At 31.4% G+C, this 9,992-nt stretch overlaps 1 pseudogene across 1 annotated transcript; it reads left to right on the top strand.

Moving 5' to 3' along the window:
• Positions 1-1,357: 1,357 nt before the first annotated feature.
• Positions 1,358-4,123, top strand: LOC149888685 (uncharacterized; annotated as a pseudogene). The gene is made up of 3 exons (XR_016452650.1): positions 1,358-3,404; positions 3,518-3,757; positions 3,916-4,123. The product of XR_016452650.1 is annotated as an uncharacterized LOC149888685 (transcript).
• The last annotated feature ends 5,869 nt before the right edge of the window (positions 4,124-9,992 follow it).

The following is a 9,992-nucleotide window of genomic DNA, read 5'->3' as shown; positions in this document are numbered from 1 at the left end:
AGTCCCAACTGAAATTTCTTGTACAAGTAAACAACGACAATGGGGAATACCTTGTTAAAAAAATATAAGTAAAGCTCCTGTAATGAGCTCAACTGTTAAGAGAGAAAATAATAAGTGTGGTATATACTCTACATTGTATGACCCAAGACTTTTTTTAAATTAACATCACATGAACTTAAGTGTTAAAGTTGCAAAAAAAACTTATTGAAGTTGACTACAAAATTGGGTTTTTCCCATGTTGTGCCACCCATTCACACTTGCAAATATGTAAATACAAGATTTGGTCAATTTCCAACAGGCTCACCTCTTAGTATGCATTTGCAATTTGTTGAACCTTATTTTGAAATAATATCAAATATACAAAAGTTTGCTAAAGATGAATCTACTATTCAAGAACCAGAAATTGAATTTGAGTATTTACCCTTAAAAGAAATAAATGATGACTTTAATGACATCATTCCAAATTGTACATTTTCTTTTGAAAAGAAACACTATTTAGAAAAAATAAAAGTTACACATTTAGAGCCAAAAGATATTGAAAAAACAACAGTTTTACAAAATTTGTCAAATAAATGGCTTGCAATACGAAGAAACAAAATTACTTCTAGCAATGCTCACAAAGTATATATTAAAACCAAAAACCTTGATCAGTCTAATATCCATCTTTATACAATATAATTTATTTGATTCTGAACTTTTTGAAAAAGCTGTACAACATGGTAAAGAGTTTGAACCTATTGATAGAGATATTTATAAAGACATTATGAAACACAAACTTAATCATTCTATAAAATGCAGAGAAACAGGGATTGTTATACAACCTAATTTACCATGGCTTGCAGCATCACCTGATGGTATGTTAATTAATGGAGAGTTGAATAATAGTCTAGTCAAAATAAGTCTAAAAAAGGGCTAACCTGGACAAAATTTGGATATAAATGAATTTGGTATCATTCGAAGCGTAATTTTATCTACTTTAATATATCCAAAATCCACCAAAATTCATTTTGGGCAAAAAAAGTTATAAATATTATTGTTGACCTCACTTTGTAGATTTTTTTTAAAAAATAAACTAAACCCGTACGTCTTGCTGTCAATAAATTGTCATAATTCAGCGAAAAATGACGCGATTCATATAATATTTTTAAAAAAATTTGGTTTACAAATTATAAAAATGTAAAAATTAATTACATAAAATGATGACACCATCATTTTTTACTTTAATACCAGCATAGCATGCTCAAAATGCACTAATTTTTCTTTTCAAATAATATATTTTATGTACTTGGTAAACTGTAGAGCTGAATTTTGACCATGACTATACCAATACTTCCTAGGAAGCTCATAAAGATTCCACATCTTTATGAGCTTCCTAGGAAGTATTGGTATGGTCATGGAGGGATCAGGGCTGAATAGATTACTGGAACTTATTTATGCAAACAACTCTGTCACGCATATAATGACTGGTAAAGCAGTAGCTAGAGCACTAAGAGCTCACTTCTTAGTTGAGTCTACCTTAATGAGTCTACTTTTTAAAAAAAGCCCCAAAGATGATGCTGATAGTTCTCTAGAAAATATGTATCAGGATCTGGTCTAAGGAAACATGGATTTGGAAGTGATAAACAATAGTAGTGAAGTTATAAGATTCACAAATCTTATTGAAAATTTAAAAACACAGCTTTCCCATTCATCCAGAACAGCAAAACTATGGTTGCAATATCTTGAATACATTAGCATTATCAAAATGTTCATCAGAGCAGAGAGAACTGGGAACTGGCACGAACATCTGGAAGCCACCAGGCTGATGCTTATTTATTTGCCGCAACAGGGCATATAAACTATGCCAAAAGTGCTCGGTTGTATCTACAATCTATGCACTCACTTAATTCAGAACATCCTTGGCTTCACTGTAAATCAGGTTACCATTGTATTAGACGCACAGATCGATATTGGGCTGGTCTTTGGCCTGATTTAGTAATTGAACAGTGCATGATAAAATCAATGAAAAGCAATGGAGGCTTAACTAGAGGAAGGGGTATGTCAGAGTCTACAAGGAATCTTTGGGTCAGTAACTTGCACAAATGCGGAGCAATCCATGATTCCATGTCAACATTGACAAAGCATCGTTTTGAGAGCAGTCAGCAACATTGTGAATCTGGTGAGTCTCGGCGAAAAAGAGATACTAAAGATTTTAAAGCATTAAAGGAGCAGCTCGAGCTGTTTAACCCATTTGAATTTCAAGACTCAGGACTTCAATGTATATTTACTAGCCTATGTGTTGATAAGAATGATGAAATCAATTGTGATCAAGCAGAAAATGTGGGTTTAGAGATTCAAAACAGTCTTAATAATATTGCAGTCAATCAAGCAGCTATCAAGCATTCAAAGCAGGTCAAGACACTTGCCAAGTTGATGCCATCTGTTAAAGTTAATGGCGATGCAGTCCACATAGATCCTAATGTTTCGTTCCAAAGAATAATCATGCTAATTGAGAGGGTTGAAGATTTGACTGACTGCTTCGAATATGAATTAACACCGGAGCCCACATCTCTCTTCAAAGATGGATTAATGAGGAAACCAAACAAAGCAGAGCTTGGTAGAGAACTCATTAAGGATTCAACAATTTTAACAGTGAATAATGACACAACCTATATTCTTGACGGCGGAGCTTTGCTGCATCGAGTTTTTTTGAGTCTCCCAGCTACATATTCAGACATTATTGAACAATATTGTACATATATTACAAAAAAGTATGGTAATCATACTTTAATTATTTTTGATGGTTACAAATCATCCATCAAAGATCAAGAACATCAAAGGAGAGCAAGAAAGTCTATCAACATTGTATTCCAACCAAAAAACCAAGTGAACTGCAAACAATCTGAATTTCTGTCAAACAGCAATAACAAAACTGCTTTGATCAAAGCATTGGTAATAAAGCTAAGAGAAAAAGGTCATATAGTAGTGGAATGCGAAGGAGACGCTGACAGAACTATTGCTACAAAAGGAATTGTGCTTGTACAAAATGGAAAATGTGTGACTATCATAGCTGATGATACAGACATTCTTGTTATGCTGGTTCACATGTGGGATCAAACCATGTGTGAGATTTTTTTGCGCCGTTAAGCTAAAATAATTATGAAAAAAAAATACGGAAACAATTATCATAAAGAATGTTACATAAAGTTTATCATATCACGTGAAAAAATGTTTGTTGTTTATCCATGCATGGAGTGGATGTGATACTACCTTTGCGCTTTTTAGTCAAGGAAAGATAGCTGTACTGAAGTTTATTGAATCGAATAGTGAGTTCGCTCAATCTTTATGTACAGTATTCCAAGATCCTTTTGCAACACAAGATCAGGTAGCTAATGTTGGAATACAAGTGGTTTTGAACATATATGGTATGCAAGACAATGATCATATTTTTTTTTATTGATTTATAATATTGTTTATTTTATAATTATACGTCCACATTGTTTTGCAGAGGTTTAATTTAGCTCAACTATTACTATAGGTGAAAAAAATAAACAAGTCTCGCTAGCACAACTAAGGAAACAAAAGTATATGAGAATGGTGGCAACTTCCAAAAAAGGAATTCAGCCAGAACGACTACCACCAACTGAAAGCGCGATCAAGTACCATTCGTTTCGAGTGTATTTACAAATTCAGCAATGGTTGGGAGTCAATATGGATAAAACAAAGTGGGGATAGAGAAGGAAAAAATGACGTTTTAGTACCTATAAAGACAGACAATGTAGGTTTACTGGAGCAGCAAAATAAACCACAAATGCCGATTTTACTTTCAAAACGGATTTCTTGAAAATACTCATTTTTCAATAAACAATCTAAGTTTAAACCAGCTCCCAAAAATAGTTTTAATAAACTTTTCAACTTAAGTATTTTTTTATTCAGGATCCTGCACCAATTCACATTCTTAACATTATAACTGCGGCACTAATACTAAAACACCATGTGGAAAACAATGCCAATGTCGACGTCATGGAATAAATTGCATGACAGCCTGCGGACAGTGCCAAGGTTTGGAGTGCACAAATGCACCAAAAAATGACGTCAATATCGATGACAGCGAAAATGAATATGAAAGTAGTGAAGATGGAGATGGAAACATTTTTGAAAAAATGTTTTTTTTTATTTGACTTTTGATATTATTTCTAATTATATTAGTCGAGTGTAATAAGCACTAATATTTAAACCTTAAATGAAAAATTATTCAACAGTAGTTAAAAATATATTTATTATGAAAGAAAATATTTCAAAAATGCTTGTTTTTTTAAATAGTTATACTAATAAACAAGTTTTTTTTTATTTCAGTCTCAATATCAACTATATATCTAATAAATTTTTAAGTAAAGGTGTGTTAATATACTATAAGTATTAGCCTATATAAAAAATATTGTAAAAAAACTGCTGACATCAGCATTTAAAAGATTTCTGAAGCACATTTCATTTTTTTAAATTTTAACACATTAGGCTATATCTGCGCAAAATTTCATAAAGACTAAGCAACTTTATAACAAGTTATTACAACTTATTGACAGTAGACACGACGGTTTTTTTTTGTATTTTCAATAAATTTGAATAAAAGTGAGGTGAGCTAAAATAATCATAACTTTTTTTGCCCAATATGGATTTTGGTGGATTTTGGATATGTTAAAGCAGATAAAATTACGCTTCGAATGATACCAAATTCATCTTTATCCAAATTTTGTCCAGGTTGGACCCTAATTTGACTAGACTATAATGAAATTGGGTTAATAAAAATAAAATGTCCTTGGTCAAAGAGAAACTATACACCTAAAGAATAAGTACTCGACAAATCTTTTTATGTGAAAATAAAAAGTGACAAACCAGTCTTGCAAAAAAAGCATGAAAATGGATTTTATACTCAAATACAAATGGCTCTGGGTATATACAATGAAATCACAAGTAATATTTTGTGATTTCATTGTTTATACATTCAAAGGATGCATTATTATTCGAATTCCTTTTGATATAATGTACTTAAAAGATGTTTTAAATAAACTAAACTTATTTTTTATCAAATATCTTTTACCTGCTATTGTTGAACTTGAGACTAATGAAGTTGAACAATAAATTATATGACAAACAAAATATTATTATTTAAAAGCTGTTTTTTAAATACATTATTAACAATTTCGCTGCCAACTACGAGTATACTCGTAGTAAGTTGGCGTCATTTATTTGCCAACTACGAGTATACTCGTAGTAAGTTGGCGTCATTTATTTGCCAACTACGAGAATACTCGTAGTAAGCTGGCGTCATGAGCTTGCCAACTACGAGTAAACTCGTAGTTATACTAACTTATTTTAAATATCATTTGTGCATGACTGGCTTTGTCTGTTCTTTTTCTTTTTTTTTTCTTAGCTTCACATTTGATTTCAGAAAATATTACATTCAAGTTTTTATTTTAAAAATCCAGGGAACCTAACAAAAAATGCGGATAAAGACAGAAATAGCTTAAAACAGATAAAAATAAAACATTGATATTGATTTAATTTTATTTCATGAAAATTCAAGTGTAAACCTATTCTTTTGAATGATACATTCTGAAACATTCGTCAATACATAACGGAGGTCTATTTACACAAACAACACATTCATATCGTGTTTCTTTACGTTTTATTTTAGAGCAGACTCGACATGGTTTGGTTGGGAATTTTTTCTTTTCATTCGGTGGTATTGAAGACAAGTAGTGGTATTGAAGACAAGTACTATTACTGGTGATTCTAGGCACAATTTCATTCAAATGTTCACTCAATAAATCTCTAAACTTAAGCAAGGAAATTGTGTTATCTACTCCATATTTGCTGTTTAGACAGTAAGCATTAAACAAAATCAAAGAGATGAAGTGCTACTTTTTTATACCATCTAATTGTCTTTCTTAGGAAATCATAATATGATACCATTTGTTCCGCCCTATCTACGCCTGACAAACATTGATTGTAATCTTTAATAATGTTGGGTTTCATTTCTTCTCTCCTCTCCTGTTTGTCACTTCAATCATTTGCAACGAATGCAAGTTGCTAATCATTAGCACGTCTCTTTTGTTGTTCTATTTAGCAACCACTACACCCACTCTGCTTCTGCTTTTAACGTCTCCCTGTTTCAGTTTTGCTTTTGTACACTCTTTTGGATTTGACTTTCGGCCAGTTCTTAAAGTACCACAAATGTATGTTTATTGGTTTATCTTCAAACCAGGATGTAGTTAAGAAACGTGAGATGTAATTGAGAAATACAACAGGTAATTTAGAAGTCGCAAAATGTAATTAAGAAACACAACATGTAATTAAGAAATTTTAAAATGTAACTGAGAAACCCAACATGTAAATAAGTAATCGCAATATGTCATTTGAAACATATATTATAAGCTTTTCTCAATTACAATTTTCATCTTCTCAATTACATCTTTCGTTTCTTAATTACATCTTCCATGTTCTAAATTACATATTGCGACTTTTAAATTACATTTTGTATTTCTCAATTACATCTTACGTTTCTTAATTATAACTTTCAAGTTCTCACTTACATCTTGAAAAGGTGTAGTAATGTAGCTTATTTTATGCATTATTATTATAAATAGTGTTTCAATTTTTTTGCACATGCACATGCACATTGGCAGTTATCATGAGTAAAAAAGGTAATTTATATTTTGTTTTCTTAATTCTAAATTGTTGTGTTTTTTAGACTAGAAGCTAAAATATATTTGACAACTACATTATACTGTATGTTATTGAAAATGTGAAAAAAAATTTGAAGTACACAATAAGATGTTTTTTAATACATTAAAAAACATTTTAGTGTGCACTTCGAATTTTTTACACAGTATACTAATTAATGTGTTTTATAGATGAGTAATTTCTTTTCTATAAATTGATAATTTATAAATTTATCTATCTCCTATTAGCTCAACACAGATATTCCACTATTGGATAAGCACATATGATTATGGAAGACTGTGAGGATAGTGAAGATGATAATATTGAATATTCGGATTCATTTTTCGCTTATACTACTACGTCTTCGAGCTTGACTGCATCAGAATCAGGTTCTGAAGATAACAACGCTGAAGAAAGTGATGACAATCAGTACACAGACGTTCATCTAGCAGCCACTGCAGAGGATTTTTTAATGCCGCCGAAAAGAGCTAGAACAACGGGTGGTCCATCTAGAAATTTAAACCAATGGAAAGATGAGCCGAATATTGTAAAACAAACTCAATTTTCTGCGGATCCTGGTTTGAAGATAAACATGGAGAGCAAGAAACCATTATATTTCTTTAGACTATTTGTTACAAAAGAGCTTATAAATACTATGGTAGTTGAAACTAATCGCTACGCAACGCAAGAAATAAATAAGCAGCGTCCCCTCAGAAGAAGCTCACGTTTTAAAGTTTGGAAACCGATAAATTCAGAAGATATGCGGCAGTTCCTTGGAGTTCTTCTTCATATGGGGTGTGTCAAAATGCCATCTTTAGAACACTATTGGTTTAGGAACAGTCTCTATAGATTTTCCTTATTTTCTAGAATAATGTCACGAAATAAATTCCAACTAATATTACGGTTTTTGCATTTTATTAACAATAAAGATTCGGGTAGTGGACGCTTGTGTAAAATTATTAGACTTCTCGATCACTAAAATAATGCAATGGATAACATCTACTGTCCTAATAAAATATATCAATCGATGAGTCAATGATGCTTTGGAAGGGACGTCTTGTATTCAGGCAGTATGTGAAAAATAAAAGACATAAGTATGGTATCAAGTTCTATGAGCTTTGCGAATCAGATGGTATTGTACTAAAAGTAAAAATCTACTCTGGCGAGACAACTCTCGATAAACATTTGTTGGGTCAAACGGGAGCTATTGTTTTAGATTTAATGGAAAAATTTCTGGGAAAAGGTTATCACCTGTACACCGATAGATTTTACAATTCCTTTGAATTAACAAAGCACATGATAAATCAATAAACACATATTTGTGGTACTTTAAGAACTGATCGAAAGTCAAATCCAAAAGAGTGTACAAAAGCAAAACTAAAACAGGGAGACGTTATAAGCAGAAGCAGAGAGGGTGTAGTGGTTGCTAAATGGAAAGACAAAAGAGACGTGCTATTGATTAGCAACTTGCATTCGTTGCAAATGATTGAAGTGACAAACAGGAGAGGAGAGAAAAAAATGAAACCCAACGTTATCAAAGATTACAATCAATATATGTCAGGAGTTGATAGGGCGGAACAAATGGTATCATATTATGATTGCCTAAGAAAGATAATCAGATGGTATAAAAAAGTAGCACTTCATCTCTTTGATACTTTTTTGTTTAATGCTTACTGTCTAAACAGCAAATATGGGGTAGATCACACAATTTCCTTGCTTAAGTTTAGAGAATTAGTTGTTATGGACTTATTGGGTGAACGTTTGAATGAAATTGTGCCTCGAATCACCAATAATAGCTTCCACTACTTGTCTTCAATACCACCGAATGAAAAGAAAAAATTCCCAACCAAACCATGTCGAGTCTGCTCTAAAATAAAACGTAAAGAAACACGATATGAATGTGTTGTTTGTGTAAATAGACCTCCGTTATGTATTGACGAATGTTTCAGAATGTATCATTCAAAAGAATAGGTTTACACTTGAATTTTCATGAAATAAGATTAAATAAATATCAATGTTTCATTTTTATCTGTTTTAAGCTATTTTTGTATTTATCCGCATTTAAATTAGGTTCCCTGGATTTTTAAAATAAAAACTTGAATGTAATATTTTCTGAAATCAAATGTGAAGCTAAGAAAAAAAAAAAAAAAAAAGAGCAGACAAAGCCAGTCATGCATAAATATTATTTGAAATAAGTTAGTATAACTACGAGTATTCTCGTAGTTGGCAAAAAAATGACGCCAACTTACTGCGAGTATACTCGTAGTTGGCAAATAAATGACGCCAACTTACTACGAGTATACTCGTAGTTGGCAAATAAATGACGCCAACTTACTACGAGTATACTCGTAGTTGGCAGCGAAAGTGTTAACAGCGTGCTAGCCAATGATATATATATCATTAGGCCGGGTGAATAAAAATGAGCAATTGCTTTTACTCAGTAATTGGTCAGCTTTACGTGAATAGAAACTTCAACAACTTTCCTTAAGTTTTTATTCACGTAAAATTGAGCAATTACTGAGTAAATTGCTTACCTTTACTTGAATAAAAATATGAGGAAAACTGCTGAAGTTTTAATTCACGTAAAGCTGACCAATTACTGAGTTAAAGCAATTGCTCATTTTTATTCACCCGGCCTATTAACTAGATATCTAACAAGAATTTTTTCTAATTAACTAGATATATTTTAATCTACTAGATTGAAATATACAGATGTATCAGATCAATCTACAGATATTTTAATCTAATAGATTAAAATGTCTGTAGATTGATCTATGTTGTAAGGTTTCTACTGAGTGTTTCAATGAAGAACAAAAAAGTTATAATAAAATTTAAGTTTTTATTTAATTAAATATAATTATTTAAATAAAAAATAGTTCTATATTTTGCTTGTTTTAGAAGCGCTTATTTCAGAAAAAGATGGTTTTGACATAAGCAATATCGAGACACTCGTTGGCGACTTGGTAAAACGAGCAATGCCTAAATTGCAAAAAGAAGAAATTAAATAATATAAAAGTTCTTTTTTTTTTGTTATAGCATTTATATTATCTAATCTGTATTTAAACATTTAAATATATTTATATAAATAACATCAAAAAATGTAGTTCTTCCTAGATTTTTGTGTCGTTAATACCCGAATACAACGATCATTCCAGTAAAAATTGGACGTCCATAGAAGTCCAGTGGGCGTCTAAGGACGCCCAATGTTTACTGGACTAAGTTTAATTTAGACGTCCGCCAGACGTCATAATTCGTCTTAAAAGTGTCTTAAAAAAAGGAGTCGTAATTCG

The sequence above is a fragment of the Hydra viridissima genome, unplaced genomic scaffold, assembly GCF_058129835.1.
Source record: "Hydra viridissima isolate aposymbiotic clone 2 unplaced genomic scaffold, HvirCarnegie_v1 scaffold_5, whole genome shotgun sequence".
Lineage (NCBI taxonomy): Eukaryota > Metazoa > Cnidaria > Hydrozoa > Anthoathecata > Hydridae > Hydra > Hydra viridissima.
The sequence above is the reverse complement of the archived record's forward strand: the minus strand, read 5'-3'. Positions and strand labels throughout refer to the sequence as shown.